General features: G+C 43.4%; 1 long non-coding RNA gene across 4 annotated transcripts; it reads right to left on the reverse strand.

The window, feature by feature from the left end:
• Window positions 1-1376: 1376 nt before the first annotated feature.
• LOC127001026 (uncharacterized) lies at window positions 1377-10641 on the reverse strand. Of its 4 annotated transcripts, none has more exons than XR_007754667.1 (6): window positions 10540-10641; window positions 6515-6615; window positions 5602-5722; window positions 4666-4814; window positions 3690-3832; window positions 1377-1520 (listed from the first exon to the last, which is right to left on the reverse strand). It is a non-coding gene; the product is annotated as an uncharacterized LOC127001026 (long non-coding RNA). The 4 variants fall into 4 exon arrangements; XR_007754668.1 differs by having other exon boundaries at window positions 4625-4814; XR_007754669.1 differs by having other exon boundaries at window positions 6515-6642.
• Window positions 10642-26663: the final 16022 nt, after the last annotated feature.

Genomic DNA, 26663 nt, shown 5'->3' on the forward strand with positions numbered 1-26663 from the left:
AAATTGTCAGTGATCGCTAGCTACTTTAACTAAAACAGAGTCAAGGCCTGTTGATGCTATGAAGACTCACACACTTTAAAATCTCTCACGTGATAAATCATGTTGCACTGTGCCTATAGTCTACAAGACATTGATCCCAAGTGTTTATGCTAACATATTTCAGGTGAAGTGGTGAGAAACACTCTACCATTCAGTTATTACAAGCTAAATACTCGCACCCAAGCTTACACCATTCTCCCATTTTTGTCTAATCTCCTGCCGCATGTATAGCTTGAAACATTTTTCCAATAGATTCCACGAAGACTTATGTTCAATCTGGAAAGTACCAAACAGAATCTAGTCAGTAGAACTCGTGATAATGAGATATTCAAAAGGCCGAAACCCGCACAGTACCGAAAGGAGCCGCTGAGGGGCCGAACTCACTCTCACCAAGACTTCATACCTGTCAAGTCCTATGTTTTTTGCATAAGTCTTACGTAATTTCGGTGATTTTCAAGTCTTACAATGTAAGCTGAAAATCTTAAGTTTTTACTCCGCTGGCGATGTTTTTTTTAACATGTTTGTTTTAAACAATTTGAAATATATCGTACGTGCCATATTTAAATTCATGTGAGCGTGCTGAGTAACGGCTACTGTTACAGTCAGTGTGTGTGTGTGTGTGTGTGTGTGTGTGTGTGTGTGGGTGGGGGGGGGAGGTACCTCGTGCACCCTGCTTGAGTCCGTCGGAAGTTCCATACCTGTCAAGTCTTACGTCTTTTCAACACAAACTTATGGTCTCAAACGCAAAATCTTATGGCAAGACACCACAGTAGCTTGACAGGTATGAGACTTAGCAACACAAAGGGCTGTAGCTGTCTAGGACACTGGGGAGAAAGAAACAGTGGAACACCTAATTGTAGAATGTAGCAACTACGAGAGGCAGAGAGGAGAGTTAGTACCAGAAGAAGTGATGGCCGTGATGAGCCGATGAAAAGCGATACAGGTCAAAAGAAGAAGGAGGTTTGTTTTGGTTTGGAATGCCAAGTGGTATAAATCTTCCTCCACGGTATAAATACATAATGAACATGTAAAGTCTGTGTTCATGATTTATTCATTGCTTTAGTGTATCAAGTGCCTAAAATTGAGAGTACACAAGTTTTGGTAGACCAAAAAACAACGAACAACAGGTCGTAGATTCAGGCTGCTTTGCAACTCTGTCAAAGATTATTGAAGAAAATGTTCTTAATATTCATAACAATGTCACTCACCCTCTGGTTTATAGCCTTTGACTCTTTCCAGCAGGGCCTGTTTCTTGGCTTAATAATAATAATAATAATAATAATAATAATAATAATAATAATAATAATAATAATAACAATAATAATCAAGCAGTCCTACCTTAAGATGAAGCAGCTGTTGGGTGTGAGTGGCAAAGTCTGGGCAGGAGTGAAGCAGATGGTGTCTGGCTCCTGAGGTACAGCTGTGAGTGGCTGGAGCAGTGAGTGTGGCAGCCACCCTCCACAGCCTGGGTCACCACACACCTGCAGGCCATGACAGGGGTTACCAGGAGGCATATTCCCCAAGTCTGTACGGGTATGTGCCGCCTACTCTTGAGCAGGGCAGGATAGGTGAGGTTAGGTTAGGGAAAGTTAGGTAAGGTTTGGTTGGAGTTACTTAAGGTAATTTTGGGAGGGAAGGCCTTCAGAAAATGGCTCCAATGTCGGGGTTGTAGAATATGACATGTAGATTGCACAACTGAGTAGGCCTAGATTCAAGGAAACAAATTGGTGAGTTTGATTAGGCATTACAGTATTGCTATAAATAAAAAAAATAGCAATACTGTAATGCCTAATCAGACTCGCAGTTTTGACATACATGCAGATCTAGGCCTACTCCAGTTGTGCATTCTGCATGTTTAAGTTTTTGAAAGGCATCCATAAGTGAACACTTTTGAGTTTGAGACTATAAGGAAGTTGGTGTTTTTAACTGTTTCAGATATCAATATTCAACAGAAAGGACATATTTTATCACATTAATTTAATATTTAGTTCCATATATTTTTCATGAAAGTAGATGCTCCTTCTGTTACAAAAATTCAGAAGAAAGGGAAGCTAGTCTAATATTACTAGTCTAAAAGAAGGGGATACCTTTCAGAAAGGTAATTAATTGTAGTTTTACATTCTATTCATTAGGAGACACAAATATGACTGTGTTCCTATATTTCACATCGAGAGATTTATAGGCTATAGTTTTCAAAAAGGGAATACATTTTATATTTTTATAATGTGAAAAAATATTTTCCTTATGTTTCTGTGAGTTTTATTATTGTAAGCCAGAGTGGGGTAAACATAGCTGGGCGTTATCGCGATACTTTATCGCTGATAACAAAATCGGGTTATCGGCCATCCGCTACTTATTTAAATATATATCGGTATCTTCGTTACTTGTGTAGCCAAACTTGCGATAATCGCTACTTTTTTCCGCCTCAGAAAAAAGCCCCGTTGTCTCCTTCCTACTGCGCATAGGTGCCTGTGTGAAAATTAGGGCATGAAATATCTTCGGTAAAGAAATTAATTACAGCATCAACATTAAAACACTGGGTTTGCATCACATCCTTGGCTTGAACTGAATCATGTTCACAAAGCTTCCTAGAACGACACTCTGTACATATAAATACAACTCGTACAGAGTGTCGTTCTAGAAACAGCGAGGATGGTGGTAGTGGTACTGTATGTCTGATTCAGCCTTCCAGCAACTCTTAATTACAGTTAAAAAGCTTTGTGAGACTGTACAGGTCTACGCTTGCTGGTCTGACCATGCGCAGTTCACGAGAGACCAGTGTTTGTAAACAAAAGCGCCAGCTGTTGAAGATGGGACACCAAATAACACAACACCGGGTGCCTTCAATACCATGGCATGCTCATAAACGAATATGTAATATCAAATTTGAGGCAGTGAATAATAATTTTTTGGGCAAAGTTAAATTATTTATCTCTTTGATATATTGATTTTTGGGTAATAAAAAAATAAGCTAGTGTTTTAGCGTTGATGCTGTAAGTATGAAATCTCTTCACCGAAGATATTTCATACCCCGAAGTTTTTTCATACAACACCGGGCGCCCGGGACACGTGTAGGGAGGAGACAATGTTTTTTTTCTTCTGAGACGCGGAAAATAGTAGTGATTATCGCTAGTTTGGTTACAAAACTAAAAAAGATACCGATATATATCTAAATAAGTAGCGGATGGCCGATGACCCGATTCTGTTATCAGCGATAAAGTATCGTGATAACTTATTGCGATAATGCCCAGCTATGGTAGTAGCACTAGTAGTAGTAGTAGTAGTAGTAGTACCCTTACCTCACCCCCTTCCTTCCTTCTTTCCTTCCGTCCTCTTCCTTTTTTCTTTCCTTCTATCCTTTCCTCCTCCCCTTCACTTCTTTCTTTCCCTTCCTGTCTTCCTTCCTTCTCTCTTTCCCTCCTTTCATTCATGAATTTCTGCTTTCCTTTCCTCCCTTTCTTCCTTTCCATCTCCTCTCTTTCCTTCCTTTCTTTCTATATAAAATTCATAACAATGTCACTCACCCTCTGGTTTATAGCCTTTGACTCTTTCCAGCAGGGCCTGTTTCTTGGTTAATAATAATAATGATAATAATAATAATGATAATGATAATAATAATAATAACAATAATAATAATCAAGCAGTCCTACCTTAAGATGAAGCAGCTGTTGGGTGTGAGTGGCAAAGTCTGGGCAGGAGTGAAGCAGATGGTGTCTGGCTCCTGAGGTACAGCTGTGAGTGGCTGGAGCAGTGAGTGTGGCAGCCACCCTCCACAGCCTGGGTCACCACACACCTGCAAGCCATGACAGGGGTTACCAGGAGGCATATTCCCCAAGTCTGTACTCTTGAGCAGGGCAGGATAGGTGAGGTTAGGTTAGGGAAAGTTAGGTAAGGTTTGGTTGGAGTTACTTAAGGTAATTTTGGGAGGGGGGAATCACAATGAGAGTATTTTCCAGAACAGCCCGTGGTTAGCTGCCAAGTTACAGCCGAGCGTCTTCACTCAGGGACCACATACCCGCAGAGACTTCAGGAACATGCGACCAGGAGTGCTCAACTAGTAAGGGACAAAACAGATGGCCATTCTCTTCCTCTCAATCTTTATTTGAATATTCTTCCTTTCTCTCTCTCTGTCTCCATCTTTATTTGTATATTCTACCTCCTCCTCCTCCTCCTCATCCTTTAATTATTTTACTCTTGTTCCTAATCTTTTCTTTATATATATCTCTTTCCTTCCTTCTTTCCTTTCTCTCTCTGTCTCCATCTTGGTATTTGCATATTCTCCTTCCTCTTTATTTTCCTTTCATTTCCAGTTTTTTCTTTATATTTCTTCCTTCCCTTCTCTTCCTTTCTCTCTCACTCCATCCTTATCCATATTCTCCTTCCCTCCCTTCTCTAACTGACATTCCTTTTCCTTCTCTTCCTCTAAGTCCTGTCACTCTACACTTTCCCTGCTCTTAACATAGGCTGAAAAAAAGAAAGTTAACCCTTCCCTAAACTGCACCAGACACCTTAAGTTGACAGACATTCCAAACTGCATATCAAAAGTTCACTCGTTGGCAGCAGGGTAAAATCAACTGAACCTTACCTTGCTACATCGTCCTTCTCTCTCAGCCCATGATACCCTACCATGAGATCCATCCATCAGGCTGTAGCAGTCATGGAGGGCTTTCCTTTGTCACCACCAACTTGTGGCACTGGCCAGCCAAGCAGTTCTGTGCAAGGCTGGACCCCATCTTGACCAGGCAGTCTTGCACGGCGGACTGGCTTGACGGGTCCTGTGGAAGGGAGGGTTTGGGGGTCACTCTTGCCTTGGAAAAATAAAGAATTAAATGTTCTTAGGTCAATATTGTTATACATAATGATATCCCATTACAACTGTTTCCCAAGGCCACAAAGAAAATTATCCAGGATTTCATGGGTGATTTTCCCTTTCAAGGTGCAGGAGTCAGGTCAAACTATACCCAGCATCACAAAACACTCCATGAAAGCCAGCAACTTATACGAGAGAGTTGCAGCTTCTATTATGACTGTTTCCCAAGGCCACAGTGAAGATTAACAGGGCTTTCATGGGTGATTTTCCCATTCAAGGTGCAGAGGGCATGTTAAAACTATTACCAGCATCCCAAAACACCCCATGGACACCCCAACAAGTACTATGAGAGGCTTTTCAAATAGGTGAACTGAGGTGCCCAGACATTTAGTACAGACCTTTGTCCCCTGTGATAAAATAATTTGTTGGGAGTAAAATTTAACATAAAAATTCAAATCCCTTTCAAACTAATAAATAAGTATATCAAATGTAGGGATATATTTATACACCTTTATGCCTTGTGTGAGGGGCAGTACACAAACAAACCCACACACACACTTAGGAACTTATGTAAGCCCTGTTTCACTCAACCTCAGACACCCCCAAGCCTAGATATAACTTCCCCAAGCCCTGTTTCATTCCCCCAGCTTCTCTCTAAGCCCTGTTTCACTGTACCTCAGATACCCCAAGCCCTGATTCACTCCCCAAAGCCCTCCCTGTTTTAGGCACTCTAGGTAGTGTCATCTACTCACTTGGTGCCTCCGAGCAGGTGTTCATGGTGACGACAGCGGCACTCACACACTCAATGAAGAACACCTGTGAGTTCTGGTCCCCTGTTCCTGCTTGTCCATCTCCTGAGAGCCCTGCACCATCCTGGAAGGGGTAAAGGGGGTGGTAACTGACTGATGGTGAGAATTATTAGGGTATAAGTAATGGTGAAGGAGGGCCAGATTCTTAAACATTTTGACGCCCAGACACACACACACGCACATACACACACACACACACACACACAATGACAAGGCTTTCATAGGAGTTGTGACTATTTCCAAGGGTAGTTTCTTAGCCCGGTAGCAGCGACGGGCCAAATGTGTGGCTTTACCGTGTGTAGCAGCAACGGGCCAAATTTTTGCCATAATATAAACCCCCAAAAATAGATGATGCATAAACTCATCACAAATGCGTTGATATATATTATGAAATGGTTTGTGTGATTGATGATTTTTTCTCATTTTTCTCGCTTAGAGTGGCATTTAAGATCCACGCAGCAGAGCTTTTTCCACTGGGCTATCAGAATGGTGAGTCTGCATGTGTGTGTGTGTGTATTTACCTAGTTGTAATTTTACAGGCCTGGGCTTACGCTGGTGTGGTCCCGTCTCCATACCTATAATTATCCAACTTTTCCTTGAAGCTCTGCACACTCTTCGCCGATACTATTTTTTCACTTAGTCTGTTCCAAACCTCTATATTTCTTTGTGTGTGTGTGTGTGTGTGTGTGTTTCTATGCTAATTCATGTTCATCAGTAAGAGCATGGCACTTCAGCAATTATATCTTTTTTTAGGACAAATTTTGACTAATATTATCCTTTTTGGTAGCCTGAACTTTTGGCCTAAGGAAAAGAAAATAACTGAACAGAGAATTGAAGCAAGCACTCCACCCCTTACCATGGTCCCCCTCATCCAGTGTGCTGTACTCCTCGCCCTCGGCCTTGCCCAGCGCCCACGGACACCTCCCCATGGCCGCCAGGGTCCCCAAAGTCCAGCATCTGTGTGGCAAAGTCCAATTAGTATATCTGTGGGAGATTTAGCACCGGAGAGTAAATCACCTTACCCTAATGTTGGGTTTGCTAAGTATTATAAGGTTTCTTAACTAACTCCAGCCATATATTTAAACTAACACAGCCATATATTTTCAACCCTAGTCATACATGTATATTTTTAACTAACCCAGCCATATATTCTTTTAAGCCTAGCCATATATATTATAACTAACTCCTGACCAGCGACTCCCCAGGTTCCCACACACACATTTGTGGCTATTTTTTCAGTTGTTTGGATCACTCCACTCTTTGCTATTAGTTTCCTGGAGCTTTGAAGGAGTCCTGGCCGTGTCAGCCGTGAGCCATTGAGGCCGTGACATCCAAACCAGTAACCGGACACACTGTTGGCGCCCCAAAGAACACACCTTACTATATGCTACCATCTCCACACACCATTAAGCTAGCTGTCACACACAGCCTAAGTGTCTTGTGGCAGTAATGTTAGGTAAGGTTACTTAAGTGTGCGTTAGGTTACATTAAGTTGAGTTAATACTGTTCCTTCAGCCTAAGTGTCTTGTGGGAGTAATGTTAGGCAAGGTTACTTAAGTGTGCGTTAGGTTAGTTGAGTTAATATTGTTCCTTCAGCCTAAGTGTCTTGTGGGAGTAATGTTAGGCAAGGTTACTTAAGTGTGTGTTAGGTTAGTTGAGTTAATATTGTTCCTTCAGCCTCAGTGTCTTGTGGCAGTAATGTTAGGTAAGGTTACTTAAGTGTGTGTTAGGTAAGTTGAGTTAATATTGTTCCTTCAGCCTCAGTGTCTTGTGGCAGTAATGTTAGGTAAGGTTACTGTAGTGTGCGTTAGGTTAGTTGAGTTAATATTGTTCCTTCAGCCTAAGTGTCTTGTGGCAGTAATGTTAGGTAAGGTTACTGTGGTGTGCATTAGGTTAGTTAATACTGTGTCATGCCCCGGGAGTTTATTTTATCCTTTTTCTAGTTTCCTACACGTCCTCTGCATGTATCGAAACACACACCCGGTCTGGATATTCTCTGCCCCACACACTCACTTATCTGACCTGCTTTAGACTGAACACACACGTCCACGGTTCACATGATCCATCAACTTATGGGATGCCGTCACACCAGTTTTTTTGGCTCACATAACTTTTGGGGGTAATATTCACGAAAGTGTAGCCTCCTCTGAAGCCGGCGGTCCAGCCGGTGCTGCGAGAAATACCTCCTCGCAGAAATAAGTCGCATATACATGAGGGGGTCCAGGTTAGGAGGTTATGTAACGTTCGGTTGGAGTATGTAGTTTAAATACGCTCCCCCACCCAAAACCCTCGATTTCCCACGGGTGTCCAAGTTGAGCCTCTGCAAGCTATTTTGTGGCTGCGGCACAATAGGCACTGAAAAGTCAATCATTTAGTGATTTCCGGAGAAAAGTACTGTCTTCATGATAAACAGCAGCATATTTTGTCCAGAAACAAGCAGTCAGCATCTCAAAGTTAGTAGGCTACCCTCTCGTGAATATTCTCCACTTTTTCTAATCACGATCTCCCTACTTGTGTTGATGTTGGTTAATCCTTCTACCTCTTCTCCCCTGTAGATCTGTTCTCCCTGTGGTATATCATCTAATCTTTCTTTGGTAAATACAGTAAAGAGATATCTGTTTAAAGCCTCACTCATTTTCTCATCTGTATCTATCAGTGGTTCTCCTGACTTAAGCTGCCGCTTGACAGAGGCCTCACTACCCGTAGCGTTCGCGCAAGAGGTTTCGCTACCTAACAGTGGTCCGGTTCGCCACCGAGTGGTTTCGATACCTGAACGTTTCGCTCTTTACAGATGTTTCGGTAATCAAATGCTTAGACTATAGCTTACCATAACCCTTCTGTTTTCTTGTGAGGCGGAAAGTCTGAAATCTTTAGTTTAGCCAAACTTTTTTTTTTTTTTAACTCTATGCCTTTAACGTCAGTAGGCTTGCTTGTGGGGCCTCAATGGTAGTCGGCCTCGGCCCGTCATGGTGCAGGCAAGTGTTTATAGTGGCGCCATCTGCTCTTGGCTCATGCTGCCCCCCGGAACTTGTTCTTGATGAACTTGGACGGTTTCCTCTAGAGTCTGGGTTGATGGGTGGTCTGCAGGACAGCATGTGGGTAGTTTTAAGCCACTCGGTGGTGACTAAAAATCCGAGGTGATAGCGTGGGGATTTGATCTCGCGTCGTCCATCACGCAGTGAATGTGGGCCCAGCACGCTGCCACTCAGCCACCGCCTAGACTTGCTCCACACTCGCCATGCCGCTACACAACAATTAAACTTTTAGTGCTTTAGCTGTAAATCATTATTTTATTTTGTTTATTTATTCTTTTTAGGCTGGCATCCCCCACTGAACGGTAAAGATGGCAGAGCGGACTTGGGCTTTTACCCTTTAGTCACACTCCTTCGTGAAGAAGCGGCAGCCGCAGAGCTTCAGATGCACCTCGTATCTGAAAGCCTCAACAAACGCAATCAAACTATGTACGCTCGATTGCATGGCCGTCTCTTCGACCTATGGGACAGATACGAGGATGGCGACCTGTGCACTGAAGCATTTCTAAGAGCTTGAACACCAATAGTTGGGCTTGGACCTAACCCAACGTCCGCGGCAATGAATGATTCGTAACTGAGACTAGAAGAGGCGGCATGCAGGAGCGGCATATTTTTTAACACTGAGATTTTTTACCTGTGCACTGTTTATTATTACCAATACAGTATACATACCTCTTATGGAAGCTTTTAGTACGTATATATTCAATTCCCTTTTTGAGCTATTATATGGCCTTTAATTTTGTTTGTATTGATAATATTTGTCACTCAACATACGTATAATATCAAAGCAATAAAATGAAATAATTTTTTTTCATTTTATGGGGCAAATAAAAAATATAAGAAAAAAATGCAACCAACCATGACCCTTTTCTCTAACAAAGGACATCACTGTATACGGGTTAAAGGATGCAGGAGATATTTTTTGTTAACATTTTTAGAATGTTTAATAGGTTTTCGTGGTGAGTAGCAGAACCTCTCCTTTCAAGTGGCGAAACAACTAGCACGCGAAATCACGGAGGTGCGAACACCCACAGGTGGCGAACCGGAGAGTGTCAAAACCTCTGCAGCCCGAGTGTCCCTATCTTTTCTAACATATCCTTGTTGGGTGCAGTAAACCACGGGAGTTAACACAGGTTCACCTCACTGCTGAACCAGACCATTTTTTTCTGAGGGTTTGGTGTGTCTTGAAACGGCCACAGTCACCTCTAACACTTGCCTGCTGCATCTTGACAGGCTTGGGATGACCACCATGCAGGCACCCCCAAGAAAGCCTACCACCGCTAGAGACCACAACATAAAAATTAAATAAATAAATAAATGAATCTAATGGGGCCTCACCTACAGGGAGGTTTACACCCTTGCCTCTCCTTAGGGTCAATATAATACAGGGGAATACACACAAAACTCCTCCCTGGCACGGGGCACACCAGGGAGGAAAAGTATAGAATAACACCCAGAGAGCCAACACCCCAGTATGTGTCCCGCTCTCCATACACACACACAACCCTGTCCCTGCTCCTGCCCCTGTGGTATCATCCCTGACTCTGCCCCTGCCCCTGCATGCTTGGCTCAACACACACACACCCACACGTCACCGCTGCCATCCCTCTGCCCACAGCCCCTGCCTTGACCCCTGCCAGAGTGTCCTCCCCTGAACGCCTGCCTCCTCACCTCAGGACACACACACACGCACACACTGACACACACACCCTTGGGTCGCCTCTCTGGCAGGCTTGTCACGACACCGCCACCCGAGGCTGTCAACCTTATTTTCCACAACTATCACCTCCTCCACGCCTTCATTGACATAGGTAACCTTCAAGAGAGCAATCATAACACGACTACCTACCTTGCTTCCATCCATGGCCGTCTGTGTCATCCTGGATTACAAGAAAATTGGCCGACACGCGGAACGCCGTCCACCTCGGATCAGCTGACCGGGAGGAAGGAGGAGGAGGAGGAGGAGGCGATGCAAGTCGGCCACATTGTCACCGTCATATGCCAAGTGTACACCTAAAAACTACCCCCTCAACCACATTTATAAAATTTACTTGTATTTTTTGTTATATTTGTTAATTGTTGATGGTTCGTTGTAATAGTTATGGGCCAGAAAATGGAAGATAGATGGTGGTGAGGATGAAGACTTGGCACCTCTGCAAGGGAGCATGTGTATAATTGTTATTTTCCTGGCATATCTGTTTGGTGTGTTTTCTTGTGTTTCAGGCTGTGGATAACTCTACCAAAGTCAGGAGGAAAGAAAATCAGGGAAAAGAACAGAAAAATACGACGAAGAGAAGAAAAGATGAAAAAACATTAAAGAATCTTGCTTTCCAGCTTTCCCTCCCTCCCCACCTTTCCCTCCCTCCCCAACTTTCCCTCCCTCCTCCCCTTTCTTTTCCTCCCAATCCCTCCTCGTTCTTGCCCCACGATGAAGAGGAGGAAGGTTAATTTCCCCGTATGTAGCTTATATCCTGAAATTAAATCAAATGCAGCTCTGTTCATAACCAGTTGTAGTTTCTTCAGCAGATATTTAGGAAGGCCATAATAAAGGGAGTTACAATAATCCAGCTTACTAGTTACATGATTATATATAGTAAGCATCTTCATGGTCTTATCATCCAGGTATTTCTTGACAAATGCAATATTTCTGAGATGGTAGCCTGCCGTTCTCACCACCTGATTGATCTGTTCTTTGAATGGTAGAGTGCAGTAAAGTATCACACCTAGATCTTTGACTGACTGACCTCCTGAGATCCTTGTTTTTCCCGACAATCAAGCATTCAGTTTTATCCTCATTCAGCTTCAGTTGCTTAAAATTCATCCATTTCCCAACATCATCCATAATTCTGCTCAGCTTGTCTTCAGTGTTTTCCACATTACTCAGCGACAAATAGAAATGTGTATCATCAGCATACAGTTTAAAGTCAACTTCATGCCTACTTAGCAAATGTGAAAGACCGATAGTATAAACACAGAATAAAATTGGACCCAGTACACTTCCCTGGGAGACTCCTCTTTGCAAAAGTTTATGAGTGGAGAACGATTTATCTATTTGCACACAGTAAGTTCTGTTCTCAAGGTAACTCCTCAGATAATCCAGCGCGCCACCCTCAATTCCAATATTCTTGCAATCCTGAAGCAATAGACTGTGCTCCACCGTGTCAGACGCAGCACTCAAGTCTAACAAAATCAGAACACCACACTTCCCCTCTTCCATAAGCACAAGCAAGTTGTTTACCACCAAACAGAGAGTAGTTTCAGTTGAGTAAAGCCTCTTGTAGGCAGATTCATTATCCGGTAAAGCCTGCACCACCAGCAAATGCTCCATTAGCTGATTTAAGATCGCATTTTCAAGTATCTTAGATAGAAACGTCAAGTTGGATACTGGTCTAAAGGAACTTAAACACTGTGGGTCCAGTTTACCTTTAACGATAGGTTTCACGATCGCCGCTTTCTCACTCTCTGGGAAAGTCTTGCTTTCGATACTAGTGTTAACCATCATAGTCATAATATTTAAGAAATCACTAAAGTTTTCACTCTTAATGATGTCACTTATCGGCAAGGGATCACCATCACAGTACGTCAGGTTCACCTGTGTATGATAGTTTTCACCACAGCCACATCCACTTGTTGAAAACTCGTTAACTTTATTTCAGGGACTGGAGTTTCCACAGCGGATCCATGGTAACCGCGCGGTCGCCTCTAAAGTTCATGATAACTCTCTCAGTTTTCTGGTCAAAAAAGTCTAAAAAACTTATTTGCCAGCACTTCATCCGAGAAACCATCCGGAAGCTTGTTAACCTTTCTGTTTCTAGTCAAACTGTCAAGCACCTAATATAATTTATTGATGTCAGGCCCTGCCTCCACAACCTTATTCCGATAGTATTCTCTTTTCCGTTTTATCACAAGCCGATTTTCTTTGTTTCTTGCCTCCTGGTATGCTCTTCTTGCCTCATCAATTTTTTGCATAAACCACAGTCTTTCTTTTTTCTTCTTCTCTCTTTTTGCCCACAGTATTTCCGCATTAAACCAAGGTGCATGATCTCTCAACACTATCTCCTTTTCAATCAGAGGACAGAGGCTGTTATACTCATCTTTAGCTAAACCATTATATAGCTTAACCAGGCAGGTAGGACAGTTTCCACGTATCACCGAGCCATGTTCACAGATTTCACGACAATTAATAGTAATTACCTATATTACAGAGTTAATCAACATTTCTGGATGAAAATTCTTTCGCAATCTGAACGTAATCTTTTTTTCTCTGCACTGCTTCCCTCACGTATGAAATTTCAAAGGTTACCAATTTATGCACCGGGGATATACAACATATTTCATCAACACCCCCCCCTTGCACTAGATCACAGTCTATATCGCTGAAAACCAAGTCTAGCACATGACCCCCTAAAGAAGTCATCTCAATGAAGGCCATGGCAGAAGAATTTTCAGGATCATCAATCCATAGATTAAAGTCACCACGGATGAACACATTTGCACTCACCATATCCACAGGCTCCAAAAATGTGCGAAATTCATCAATAAAGACCTCTGCTCTTGTATTCGGAGGTCGATACACCACAATAAAGGTGCATTTCCTTCTATCAATTTCACAGATGACTTGCACTAATTCAAAGGTATCCCACCTTTCTGATGCTTTTCTCCGAATCTTCTTAAAAGAATTCGAAAGAAAGATCCCAACACCACCACCTCTTCTTGTCTCCCTCGGAACATGTAGAGAGGTACGAGTTACTGGCGTCATCTCACGAATCTTGGCGACGTCGTAATCATTTAGCAATGTCTCAGTTACCGCTAAAATGTCAAGATCCTTTTCTTTGATGAGATCACGGATATCTAGAGTTTTATATCCCACACACTGAACATTTAGCAGACCACATTTAATCTTTGTATCTGAGGAATTAGTAGCCAGGATCGGTTATGTTACGAATTCTCTCAATTTCAGTCTGAAAAACTACACAACACTGGTTATTCGCCGAGTGATTAACTTCCGACTTCTTGTACCTCACACAGTTTATACATTTGCTCTCAGTCCCGGGGCAGTCTTTCGCTTTATGCTCTCCTGCACATTTATAACATACTGGGTTCTCACCATTGGCCTTGACAGTGCATTTGGACTCAATATGACCATATCTCTGACAATGATAACATATTATTGCATGGTATCTGTCTCTCACAGTATACACCCCCCATTCAAGTTTTGTTCTATCATGGTGCTTGTAGATTAGCTCTCTAACCATTGGATCACATTTCAGGATATAATGTGCTGTGCCACCGGCAGCAGGCTTACTAAAAATTTTCTCAATTTTCTCCTCAACTTGTGGGATGGAGTGTAGGAACTCATTTCTTTTAAGCAGTGTCTCAATTATCTTATCCCCAGTCTCCTCCTTGTGCACATTACGATCTTTGGCCTCAGTTTTCCCACACTTTTAGTCCTGACTTTCTCCACAGATTGCAATTTTTGGGCTGCCTCATTCCTCGTATCCTCATCATCAAAGTTCATTATAATATTACCTCCAAAAGTAAATCTTGAATCGGTAATCTGAATGCCATGTAATGCTTCAGAAACTTCACTTTTCAACTCTGTAGCCTTTTTATCTTGTTCCGAGGCCTTGACAATAAGTAAATTCTTCTTAACTTTCCTCTTACGTTTGGTGACCTCAGCCCAAGTTGCATCTGCTGACTCGACATGTTCAGCCCGCTGCAATACGTCCGCCACATCCTGCGCCACCTCCCCCAGCTCCTCCTTCACGCTGACCGCTTGTGACTCAACTTCTTGTTTCACTTCTGATATTTCCTTAGATAATTCCAGCTAGAATTCCATCTTTCATTTTTTCCACAATTTTGGTAGCCAGAGATGCTTTATGAAGGCATGGGTTGCAAATCCAATTTACTTTATATATATTTTCCGACTTAATTCCAGACAGATGAGCACACTTCACATGACACCACTTAAGGCACAGACAGCACCCTATCCACTTATCGCCTGTGGGATCCGCACAAACGTAACAGAACTCCACCGAGTTCTTGGCTCGCCCAGCCAAGTCGATTCAGCGTTTTCGCGAGCAAGGCGCAGCACCTCCGACCCGCGCGGCGACTCACTACTCACTCTGCCATAATTGTTTTAGCATCCTTATTCTTTACCCGCTTGTTGGACTGAGTAAGTGACCTTTGACCTGATGAAGTAAAGTCTGTGTCCACCTCTGCCAACCATCGCTCGTCAGCACCCCTGACCAGTCTTCCGGGACCCAAGCCACCCCGGGACAGAGTGGCCTCAACGCCTAGCCTCGCAGCCTCAATGATTACGTATGTTTGTGCGGCTTACTCGCATCGGACTCCGGTTTGGCCTAAAAACTATGAGACTCCTAACTTGTGGGCTGAACTAAATCATCGCCTATTCGACTTAGTGCTTGTAAAGTGCAAAAAGCAGCCTAGATTCCGATAAGTAGCAATATTACTAGATTTACTAGCGGCTTCTCTTGTTACCGCCGACAAAAGACTATTGAACTCTTAATTAACTTCCATAATAAATCAAACTATCGCCTAGTCGACCAAAGCGCTTACAGAACGTAGCAAACCTAAACTCCGAAAAGTAGGATTGATAGATTTTAGCGATTAGCACTTCCTTTCACCTACGATAAAACAACAAGCAATTGGACTCTTAACATCTAGTATTAACCAAACCTTCATTTATTCGAGTAACACAGCGTAGCAGACCTTATAAATTCCCCAAAGCAGTACTATTAGGAGAGCCTAGTGATTACTAGCGCCCCGCCAATTTTTTCCACCAAATCGATAAAATACTGACGGTGACCGCGAGCCTTTAGTAGCCATCGACCTTAATCCCCCCGGAGCCTTGACACCTGTGAGACACTCTGCTGGTCTCAGCGTGTAACCTTTCAGCTAACTCTGTTAACCGTTCCTCCCGGGCTCCCTCCCTGACCACGCCCTGCTTCTGTATTCCGTCCCATCCCTCCGGCGTGGTCTCGGGGGCCCAGCGCGCGAAACTGCTTCTTGCATTAGCCACACCGCTGCTCCGAGGGGCGGCGCGAGGCGGAACTGTCCTGCTGCTCGTCCGTGTATTGAGGCCTCGCGGAAATGACGATTTTTACATCATCTTCCTGTTTTGAATTCCCCTTTTCTCTCCTTTTCCTGTATGTCGTTCATCTGTTGTCATATTCTTTCCAACCCTTTTCCGATTTTTCATTGTGTTTTTTGTTTTGTTTCCTTGCTTACGTTTTTTTTTCATAATTTGTAACCAATCGACTACTTATCTTCATAATTTCTCTTTCGGTTCAATGTGGAGGCGTTCTCTGGTCTTGTTTCCCTAATGCCTGGGGGCGAAAGCAAGATCGAGAGAAGTGAGCTGCATTGTATTCATATGATATTAATGTCGAGTTTAAGGTTAGATCCTCTTTACCAGTTGTGATGTAACTTGAGCCTCCCATCGCCTGAGAACGAAGCTCTATATATCTATGGCTTGAATCGAGCCTTAACTCTACGGTTCATATATTTTTCCATTAAGAAGGAGAGCTGAAAGTAGAGGTTCAATCCTAGCTGCAGTTAGCCGGTTCAGTGATGTTTCCTGAGTCTTCCATCACCTGAGAACCATGACCTTTATATTCCTGGATAGAGTCGAACCAAGTCTCTCCCTTATTTTTTTGACGAAGAGGAAGGAAAGCGTAAAGGTTCAATCATAGTTACCCTTGGCTGGTTCACTGATGTTTCCTGAGTTTTCCATCACTTGAAATGTACGTTTTTTTTTTATTTCTAGCTTGAATCGCACCAAATCTCTATAACCTTTTTTTTCCGAGTAAGAGGGATAGAAAGTAAAGGTTTAATGATATTTTCTCCAGGCTGGTCAGGTGATGTTGCCACTTGAGCATTCCATCACCTGATACCCAGGCCTTGAACCGAACCATGTCTCCATCACCCATCTTTTGTATGAGGAGACATAAGGAGTAAAGACTCGATCTGAGCTACTCTCGCCCGGTGGAGTGATGTTACTACTTGAGCCTCCCAACACCTGAGGTCCACATCTTTTTTTCGCCCGGTGGAGTGATGTTACTACTTGTGCCTCCCAACACCTGAGGTCCATATCTTTTTTTCGCCCGGTGGAGTGATGTTACTACTTGAGCCTCCCAACACCTGAGGTCCACATCTTTTCTTCGCCCGCTGGAGTGATGTTACTACTTGAGCCTCCCAACACCTGAGGTACACATCTTTTCTTTGCCCGGTGGAGTGATGTTACTACTTGAGCCTCCCAACACCTGAGGTCTACATCTTTTCTTTGCCCGGCGGAGTGATGTTACTACTTGTGCCTCCCAACACCTGAGGTCTACATCTTTTCTTTGCCCGGCGGAGTGATGTTACTACTTGTGCCTCCCAACACCTGAGGTCTACATCTTTTCTTTGCCCGCTGGAGTGATGTTACTACTTGTGCCTCCCAACACCTGAGGTCCACATCTTTTCTTTGCCCGCTGGAGTGATGTTACTACTTGTGCCTCCCAACGCCCAAGGTCCACATCTTTTCTTCCTTTGTCTTGAATCGGTTTGTATTTATGTTTTCACGACTCACTGTTTCATTTTACATCCTGGCGCTACAAAAACTGACATTTCTGTTTCTTGTTTTGATTGGGTCCCCCAAGGCAGAAATAAACCGTGACCTTTTTTCAAATACTCAATAATTTTCCTGCGCGGGATGATGAAAAAGCCCTTGTCATTTTTTTCTTATTATGGCGGGATGAGCTAAAAAACTTCCTGCACTTTTCATTAATTTTGTTGCGTTGAAGTACTACACAAATCGTGGCACTTCATATTTTTATAATAGTTTGCACCTTGAGCGTTTGCCTTAATTTGCTGCACCGAGTAGATACGAAAAACACAACTTTGGTTTCCTAACTCTCGTCTTACTCGCTCCGTCAGAGTAGAAAACATGTTATTTTGTTCAATCTACCTCGCTTCACGAACGACTTAATGCAAGCTTCCATAAAAAAGAAAATTCACACAAACTTTCGTCCAAAAATCTCAGCCAATACCGGACCACTGCGGGCTTCTCCTTCCTCCCTCCATCCGTCCCATTATACGATTACGAATTCGATTAAGATTCTTTCAAATGTTGTTTTCTCTGACTCAGCATCTGTGTCTGTCTGTCAGTCTGTCTGTCTGTGTCTTTGTTAGTCAATCTATCTGTCTTTGTCTGTATTTGTGTGTCTGTTATTCGTTTATTTATCCATCTATATAAAAAACATTCCAACTCACCTATCCACTTATGCATAGCCAATCTATCGATCTATATGTCTATATCTATTTATGCATCTATCTTTTTTCCTATCTCTGCATCGATTTATATATTTATCTATTCCTTTCACATTACTGTTATTATTGTCCTACACACACACACACACACACACACACACACACACACACACGATTCCACAATAGCTGCAGCACTTAACAACACTTCACCATACTACACCTCCCTTCAAAATGATCTCAACACCCTGCTGGCCTGGGCCCAAGACTATTCCGTCACCATTAACAGGAAGAAAACAATAGTCATGCACTTCGACCTGGCCATTACACCTACTCCACCCCCAACACTCAAGCTCGGTGATCACATCCTGGAAGCTGTGCACACCACTAAACTACTTGGCATCCTCCTCGACGACAAGCTCAGCTGGGACCCTCACACCAACACTACGATCTCCGCCACCTCATACAGACTGCACATGCTCCGCACTCTCAAGAAATTTGGCGTCACTACCTCCGACCTGACACATGTCTACACCACATTCATCCTGCCAAGGCTGTGCTACGCCTCTCCACTCTGGTCGTCATCCCTCAACAACACACAAACAAAGAAACGGGAAAAAGTACAGAAGAGGGCAATTGTAAGCATCATGGGGTCGAACTACACAATTTACAATGAAGCCATCACCCAACTGAACCTTCTCTCCATTCCAAACCTCCTGACGCTTCAGCTTCAGAGGTTCGGCACCAAGCTGCTTCACAACCCACACCACAGACACCTGCTCCCTCCCGAAGCCCCGAGGCCCCGTCGAGCAGTACGCCGCCCCAAGAAGCTGGTCCCCATCAGAACCTGAGCTGACCGGTACAAGAACAGCACCATACCGACAGTAGTTAGCTTTTTAAATAACTAGCAAGGATAATAACCTGACTTTTTATGTTTTTATCATGAAGTACTCTAATTTTCTGTTATTTCTATTCAAATTTATTTCACGCCTGTTGTATTCCATCAACTCATCACATTCATTTTCTTTTATTCATATTCACCTATTTTCTAGTCAACATTGCCAAATTCTCATCACTTCATTCATCTTTCTTTTTTTTACAACAAAGGAGACAGCTCAAGGGCACAAAAAAAGGAAACAATGATTAAAAAAGCCCGCTCCTTGCTGCTCCTAAAAAAGAATCCAAAGAGGTGGCCGAAAGAGAGGTCAATTTCAGGAGAGGTATCCAGATACCCGTCTCTTGAAAGAGATCAAGTCGTAGGCAGGAGGAAATACAGATGAAGGAAGATTGTTCCAGAGTTTACCAGCGTGAGGGATGAAAGAGTGAAGATGTTGGGTAACTCTTGCATAAGGGGTTTGGACAGTATAGGGATGAGCATGAGTAGAAAGTCGTGTGCAGCGGGGCCGCGGGAGGGGGGGAGGCATGCAGTTAGCAAGTTCAGAAGAGCAGTCAACGTGGAAATATCGGTAGAAGATAGAAAGAGAGGCAACATCGCGACGGAATTTAAGAGGTAGAAGACTATCAGTAGGAGGAGGAGAGCTGATGAGACGAAGAGCCTTAGGCTCCACTCTGTCCAAAAGAGCTGTGTGAGTGGAGCCTCCCCACACGTGAGATGCATACTCCATACGAGGGCGGACAAGGCCCCTGTATATGTATAGCAACTGCGCGGGGGAGAAGAACTGGCGGAGACGATACAGAACGCCCAACCTCGAGGAAGCTGATTTAGCGAGAGAGATGTGAAGTTTCCAGTTGAGACCGAGGATGTTTAGTGTTGAAGATGGTGACAGCTGAGTGTTGTCGAAGAATAGAGGATAGGTGTTTGGAAAATTGTGTCGAGTTGATGGGTGGAGAAATCGAGTTTTTGAGGCATTGAAGGACACAAGGTTCCTTCTGCCCCAATCGGAAATGATAGCAAGGTCTGAGGTTAAGCGTTCTGCAGCCTTCAGTCTGGAGTCGTGTACTTCCTTTTGTGAGGGCCTTCTATTGAAAGAAGTTGAATAATGCAGAGTGTAGTCGTCGGCGTATGAGTGGATAGGACAGTTTGTTATGGAAAGAAGATCATTGATGAATAACAGGTAGGGAGTGGGCGATAGGACAGAGCCCTGTGGAACACCACTGTTGATAGGTTTAGGGGAAGAACAGTGACCGTCTACCACCGCAGAGAAAGAAAAGCTGGAAAGGAAACTGGAGATAAAGGAAGAGAGAGAGGGATAGAATCCGAAAGAGGGCAGTTTAGAAGGCAAAGACTGGTGCCAGACTCTATCGAAGGCTTTCGATATATCCAGCGCAACAGAGAAAGTTTCACCGAAACGGCTAAGAGAGGATGACCAAGAGTCAGTTCAGAGAGCGAGAAGATCGCCAGTAGAACGCCCCTTGCGGAGCCCATACTGGCGATCAGATAGAAGGTTAGAAGTGGAAAGGTGCTTTTGAATCTTCTGGTTAAGGATTGATACAAAAGCTTTAGATAGACATGCAAGTAAAGCTATAGGACGGTAGTTTGAGGGATTGGAACGGTCACCCTTCTTAGGCACAGGCTGTACAAAGGCATATTTCCAGCAGGAAGGAAAGGTTGATGTTGATAGGCAGAGACGAAAGAGTTTGACCAAGCAGGGTGTCAGCACGGAAACACAGTTTTTAAGGACAATAGGAGGCACTCCATCAGGTTCATAAGCCTTCTGAGAGTTGAGGCCAGAGAGGGCATAGAAAACATCATTTGGAAGAATCTTAATAACAGGCATAAAAAAGTCAGAGGGGGGATGAGTAGGAGGAATATGCCCAGAATCGTCCAGGGTGGAGTTCTTACAGAAAGTTTGAGCGAAGAGTTCAGCTTTAGAGACAGATGAGACGGCAGTGCTGCCGTCAGGGTTAAGGAGAGGAAAGAGGAAGAAGTGAAATTGAGGAGATATATTTGGCGAGATGCCAGAAGTCACGGAAAGACGTAGAAGAAGCCAGGTGTTGACATTTTCTATTGATAAAATAAGTTTTGGTAAGTCGGAGAATAGATATGGCACGATTCCGGGCTGAAATGTAAAGGTCAAAGTTAGGGTGTTCAAAGGCTCAGGAACCTTTGTGAGCTGCCTCTCTATCTTTAATAGCACGAGAACAAGCGTGATTAAACCAAGGCTTTTTAGCATGAGGAGTAGAGAAAGAACGTGGAATGTATGCCTCATTCCAGAGACAATCACCTCCATGATGCGCTGGGCACACACAGAGGGATCTCTCTCCTGGAAGCAGTAATCATTTCACGGGAAATCGGAAAAGTACATCCTCAGGTCGTCCCACCGAGCTGAAGCAAAATGCCAGAAGCATCGCCTCTTCGGTGGGTCCAGAGGATGTACAGGAGCGATAGGACAGGATACAGAAATAAGGTTATGATCGGAGGAGCCCAACGGAGAGAACAGTTTGACAGACTAAGCAGAAGGATTAGAGGTAAGGAAGAGGTCTAGAATGTTGGGCCTGTCTCCAAGACGGTCGGGAATACATGTAGGGTGCTGAACCAACTGCTCTAGATTGTTGAGGAGAGCAAAGTTGTAGGCTTGTTCACCAGGATGGTCAGTGAAAGGATGAAAGCCAAAGCTGGTGGTGAACATTGAAATCTCCTAGGATGGAGATTTCAGCGAAGGGAGAGTGAGTCAAGATGTGCTCCACTTTAGAGTTCAAATAGTCAAAGAATTTTACATAGTTAGTAGAATTAGGTGAGAGATAAACAGCACAGGTGTATTTAGTAATAGAATGACAATGAAGTCTTAGCCAGATGGTGGAAAATTCAGAAGAGTCAAGGTTGTGGGCAAGAGAACAAGTGATGTCGTTGCGCACGTAGGCGCAACATCCAGCTTTGGATTGAAATTTAGGATAGAGATAGTAGGAGGGAACAGAGTAGAGGTTGCTGTTAGTAGCCTCAGAAACCTGTGTTTCGGTGAGGGAGAGAAGGTGAGGTTTAGAGGAGGAGGGATGGTGTTCCACAGAATGAAAATTAGAACGAAGACCGCGAATGTTGCGGAAAATGATAAGGAGGAGGTTCGAGGAGTTATCAGGACACCTCTCAAGTCGGCAGCGATAAGGGGAATCCTCCCCGGGGAATTTATGGTCCCCCACCCCAAGGCGGGGACTCTGAGGCTCTGTTGTTCATCGCCATTTTGAATTGAATTTTGGGAAAAGGTGTGTGTGCTGTGTGGCTGTAGTGTGGTGTAGAAAGAGAGAGGAACTGTCTTTAGAGAGCATGCTGAACTGCTCTCTGGTGTTGATGAGACAAAAGGGAAACGGTTAGTGAGGACATGGGAAGGGTCTTTGAAGGGCTTCAGCACCCTCCTCGCTTCCCATATATCCTCACCGGGAGTAGCTCACGCCCGTTCGGTAGGTGTCTTCCTACCTACTCTAACCATATATTTGTACCATTATTTGTATTCATTTCATTTCATTTGTCGTTTTCATCAACTCCTTTCATTCATTTGCCTTTTATTCACATCGAACCTATTTTAGTCACCATTTTGCTTTTATTCTCCTTTAAGTTTATGCATCTATACTTTTTTTTTGTGTGTATCTTCAGCTATTGGCTGCACGTATCTGTCATCATTAAACCGTAAATTATTATTATTATTATAACACACACACACACACACACACACACACACACACACACACACACACACACACACACACACACACACACACACACACACACACACACACACACACACACACACACAAGATCTTCCCAAAAAAGACTGTGTTTATGTGTATGTCATTCACCTCTTGGTCTGCTGCGGGTCTCTCTCGAGACAGCCAGCCGTGTGTGTGTGTGTGTGTGTGTGTGTGTGTGTGTGTGTGTGTGTGTGTGTAATTCACCTCTTGGTCTGCTGGGGGTCTCTCTCGAGACAGCCAGCTGTGTGTGTGTGTAATTCACCTCTTGGTCTGCTGCGGGTCTCTCTCGAGACAGCCAGCCGTTCCCCTACGGAAGAGCACAGAGCTTATAGTACCGATCTTTGGGTAGGGCTGAGACTACTCACACACAACACACACAAAGGAACACACAAAGGAAGAACAAACAACAGCAGACCTGCTGGTCTTTACGAGGTTGTTTGTGACAAGCTACACTAACTATCTAATCAAAGGTGGAAGATGAAGGACAGCAAAGGCGAAGGCTCCTGCCCCCCCCATCCCTCCAGCCAAAGCTGGCAGGACAGGAAAAAGAACCATGCAGCATGGAAAAAACTGCATGGAATTTATGTAGGAAAGAGGAAAGACCTACCATTACTGCTACCACTAACCGGGCGATAAAAGCGGACAAGGACACCAGTATTCGAAAGAACTTAACGTTATTACGACAATGAGTAATATCTTAGTTGCTGGTTGGATTCAAAACACTTGTCTAATCTATTCTTGAAGGCCGTAACTGTTGTACTATCAACGACATCACAAGGTATAGAGTTCCAAACATTAACAACTCGATTGAAGAAGAAGTGTTTAGCTTCGTGCGACGAGAATCTTTTTACCACTTATCTTCAAATTGTGATTTCTTCTTGTTCTATTTGATCGATCAATTGTAAAGTAATCTTCCGCATTAATATCACTGAATCCTTTGAACATTTTAAACACTTCTATTAGATCGCCTCGCATTCTTCGTTTTGATAGGCTGAATAGATTTACTTCTTTAAGCCTTTGTTCATATGAGAAATTTCTCAACCTAGGAATCATCTTTGTTACTCTTCGTTGGACCCGTTCCAACTTTTCTATGTCTTTTCTGTAGTAGGGAGACCAAAACTGTACACAGTACTCTAGACGGGGTCGAACCAACGAATTATACAGTTCTAATATTACTTTTTCCGATTTATTATTAAAGACTCGTCCGATGAAGCCAACCAATTTGTTTGCAGTTTTAACTACCTCTGAACAATGCTGACCGGGCTTTAAATCGCTTGATATAGTGATTCCAAGATCCCTTTCTTTACTTACTGCAGAAAGTTGTTGGCCATTCATTACGTACCGAACGCGATTGTTATTTTTTCCGATGTGCAACACTTTACATTTGTCAACGTTAAATTTCATTTGCCATTGATTAGCCCAACGTGCAAGTCGATCTATATCTGATTGTAAAGCTTCTTCGTCGAGTATCGCAGTTACTTTACTAGCAATTTTTGTGTCATCAGCAAATTTTGATACTTTGCAAGTGAGCCCATCATCGATATCATTAACATAAATTAAGAAGAGCATGGGGCCAAGCACTGATCCTTGAGGTACACCGCGACAACGAGGTCACAACTCCTCGCCTGACGTCGCGTACCTACTCACTGCTAGGTGAACAGTTGCTACACGTGAAAGAAGATAAACCCAACTTATCTTCACCCGTCGGGGAATCGAACCCCGGTCCTTCTGATCCTGAGGCACACGCTCTACCCACTGAGCTACCGTGCCGTGCAGGCTACCGGGCCGTGTGTGTGTGTGTGTGTGTGTGTGTGTGTTTGAAGACAAATGATTAACGTGCCCGTCACTGGATTGACAGTACGATGGAGTACAAATGAACACAAAGGAAAAACAAACAGCAACAGACCTCTTGGTCCTAACTAGGCTGTTTGTTGTTGCTACCATCTACCCTAATCTACGAGTCAGAGACACAGGACAGCAAAGGCGAGGGCTCCTCCCCTCCCACCAGTCCCTCCAGCCGAGGCTGGCACGATGAGGAAGAATACCATGTAGTAAAAAAACTACAACGGAATTTTACATGGAGAGAAGGAAGATCATACACGACAACTTAGCTAACACTACTTTCTGCTATACCGGAGCAAAATAGCGGTTGTTCGGGTTACCTTCTAAATATTTGTCTTGTCGGTTTTTGAACGTGCAAATAGTCTCGCTTTCGACGACGTTTTGAGGCAGACCATCCCATGCATTGATGACGCGGTTGAAGAAGTGTTTTGATTCATTTGAGTTGAAACGCTTCCTCGTTATTTTCTATCCATTGTTTTCTGTTACACTTGATTGAGAGACTGTAAACTTAAAGTAATCATGAACATTAACGTTGTCGAATCGCTTGAAAATTTTAAACACTTCTTTAAGATCACCTCTTTGCCTGCGCTTTGATAAGCTGAATAAGTTAAGTTCCTTAAATCTGTCTTCGTACGGTTTGTTTCGCAGTCTAGGGATCATTTTAGTAGCTCGACGCTGCACCCTCTCGAGTTTGTCTATATCTTTTCTGTAATAGGGAGACCAAAACTGAATGCAGTACTCAAGATGTGGGCGAACTAACGAATTGTACAGAGTCAATATTACTTTTTCTGATTTGTGTTCAAATGTACGACCAACAAATCCGATCAGTTTGTTGGCAGTGTTTACTACTTCTGTACAATGTTGACTCGGTTTAAGATCGCTGGAAATTATTACTCCAAGATCTTTTTCTTTGCTGGCTTCAGAAAGTCGCACTCCATTAATTTGATAATGAATACGATCGCTGTTGATTCCGATATGCATAACCTTGCACTTTTCAATATTGAAATTCATTTGCCATGTTCGTGCCTAACTGCTTAAGTTCGAGATCAGCTTGGAAGTGTTCTTTATCCGTTGTCGTAGTGACTCTGCTGGCTATTTTTGTGTCGTCGGCAAATTTCGATATTTTACACGATAGCCCCTCGTCAATGTCGTATACGTACACTAAAAACAGAACAAGTCCCAACACCGACCCCTGTGGAACAACGCTTTTGACATCTCGCCAGTCAGATGATATACCATTCATAACAACTCTCTGTTTACGGTCGGTAAGCCAGTCTTTGAGCCACTTACGAATATTACCAGTTAAACCGTGAGCTTCCAATTTACTAAGTAGGCGGTTGTGAGGGACTTTGTCAAATGCTTTCTGAAAGTCCAAATATACAATGTCTACTGATTGACTTTCATCGTACACATTAAAAATGTAGTTGAAGAAATCGAGAAGGTTAGTCAAACAGGAACGCCTGTTTCGAAAACTATGTTGCGATTTCTTAATTAGTCTGTTATCTTAAAAAAAAAAACTTTACCATTTTTCCACGAATGATCGTCTCCAAAATTTTGCACACGACTGGCGTTAGACTGATCGGTCGATAATTACCTGGTTGTGACTTGTCGCCTTTTCTTTTAAAGATAGGAGTTACGTTAGCGAGTTTCCATTCTAGTGGTACTTTTCCTGTGTTTAGCGACTTTGAGAATATGTTCAAGAGGGGCTTGCTGATCTGATGTCTTGCCTCTTTAAGAATACGCGGGGATATTTTATCTGGGCCGGGCGTTTTGTTTACTTTAATATTATCGATAATTTGTACAATATCACTTTCTACAATGTCGCTAATACTACTCAAGGATATGTCATCAATATATTTAGGGCCTTCCGGTTGCCTATCGGATAAGATTTCTTTTGGAAAAACCGAGGCAAAAAAATAATTCAATATGTTAGCGATTTCTTTATCATCATTTGTGGATTCGCCATTTACAGTTGCTATTGGGCCAATACTGGAGGAGGAGGAGGAGGAGGAGGAAGAGGAGGAGGAAGAGGAGGAGGAAGCGGAGGAGGAAGAGGAGGAGGAGAAGGAGGAGAAGGGGAGGTGAGAGGAATGGAGATGAGTGAAGGGGAAGAGGAAACGTGAAAAGTGTGACTGGGGATAAAGAAGAGAGGGAGAGAGAGGAGGAGGGAAAGAGGGCTAGGGAATGTGTAATGGCTAAGGAAGGGGAGGGAAAGGAAAA

The sequence above is a fragment of the Eriocheir sinensis genome, chromosome 19, assembly GCF_024679095.1.
Source record: "Eriocheir sinensis breed Jianghai 21 chromosome 19, ASM2467909v1, whole genome shotgun sequence".
Classification (NCBI taxonomy): Eukaryota; Metazoa; Arthropoda; class Malacostraca; order Decapoda; family Varunidae; genus Eriocheir; species Eriocheir sinensis.